Here is a 1668-nt window from a genome sequence, read left to right on the forward strand (position 1 = left end):
GCTCTCTGGGACTCCGAGTCCAGCCGCCCGCCCGGTATCCGGCCCCCGCGGGCTATGGACTACAACTCCCGACAGGCCTCGCGGCGAGACGGGCGACGGCCGGGCGCAGGCGCAACAGGGGCATGCTGGGACGCCTCTAGTTCCAGGTCGGGATGCACTGAGGGCTTGGGACCCTCAACTCGTTTCTGCTGAGCGTCTTATCTGGTCCTCTAGTTCTGCGAGTCCACCCGTCCGATTCTACTCCTATCTCTGGGCCAATCCCCCCTACCCCGCTTTGGCCCAGCTCGACCTCCCCCGAGTCTTCGAGCTTCTCAGACGTCAGAGAAGCCCCCGGGCATGGACTCCTGCTCAGGCAAGGGCTTCGCCTCTCCCCGTAGTTTTCCCTTCCTGTAAAGACGTGGTCATAGACTCATCACTGGGGCTGCCACTGAGGAAACTCAGGGCGTCCTTCTGGTCGGTTTCCGCAGGAAGTCCCGAAGCCGACCCCGCGCTGGAGGGGGCGCCCCATGCATGTCTCTGCCCCAGCGCTAGCCGGGCGGGAGAGGGGTGAGGCTGGGGGCTGCGTGCCCGCGAGGAGATCCCCACTCCTCTCCCAGTGCTCGCCTCCTCTCTGCGCCTAGATGGCCCCTAGTGCCTCTGGCTCTCTATCTCATACACGCTAATATTTTACTTGCTGATTTGGTGTTTGGGAAATTTTTCTTTGCTCTCTCTCTCTTTTTTTTTTTTTTTTTTTTTTTTTTTTTTTTTTTTTTTTTTTTTTTATTTTTTTTTTTTTTTTTTTTTTTTTTTTTGGTGCGGTTTGTGTTGGGTTGGTGGGTTGGTTGGTTTTGCGGTTCCAAAAATTGAACCCAGGGCTTTTAAAATTTTTGAGAAAGTGCTTTGCTGAGTTGCCCAGGCTGGACTCAAATTTGTGGTCCTCATTCCTCAACCTCCCCACATGCGAGGATTACTTCGGTAATCTTTTTGTTTTTTCAGGCAAGATCTTGTTAAACAGTTCAAACTGGCCTTGAACAAGAGATATGTAGCCCAGCTGGCCTTGAGATCCTCCTACTTAAGCCTCACAAATGCTGAGATTTCAGCCCTGTCCTACCATGCCCAGTTTACACAATATTTTTTCTTTGTTTTGTTTTATTTTTTGAGACAAGATCTTGCTGTGTAGTTCAGACTTGCCTCGAATTCACAGCAGTCCTCCTGTTTCAGCCTCCTAAGTGCTGGGATTACAGGTGTGCAGCACCATGCCTGGCCACCTATTACTTTTTTTTTTTTTTTGGTACCGGGGATTGAACTCGGGACCATGCACTTGCAAGGCAAGCAGCAGAAACACTGAGCTAAATCCCTGGCCTACCAATTCCATTTTTAATCTTAGTTTTTCTGTGGCTACCTGTTGGAAATACGAAGATAGTAGTTTCCTTGTGGATCGTTAAGAATGATAAACTATGTAAAAGGCCTGACCCTTCCCAGGTACTCAGAAAATTGCTTTTTTAAATTGGCACAGACTGATTCGGACTGCCAGAGGGACTGCTCATTTTCAAGCCTTGAGCTTTCCTGGTTAGGGGACCCTCAGGCTCAGGCACTTGGACACTTCAGCTGTCTTCCAAGTCAGGTAGGAGAGGGAAGTTAGCAGCACTTGACTTATGAAGGATATATTTAGGGGAGGTGAAGTGCGCC

This window comes from Fukomys damarensis, unplaced genomic scaffold (genome assembly GCF_012274545.1).
Source record: "Fukomys damarensis isolate Sample0158 unplaced genomic scaffold, DMR_v1.0_HiC HiC_scaffold_16, whole genome shotgun sequence".
In the NCBI taxonomy this organism is placed as follows: Eukaryota; Metazoa; Chordata; class Mammalia; order Rodentia; family Bathyergidae; genus Fukomys; species Fukomys damarensis.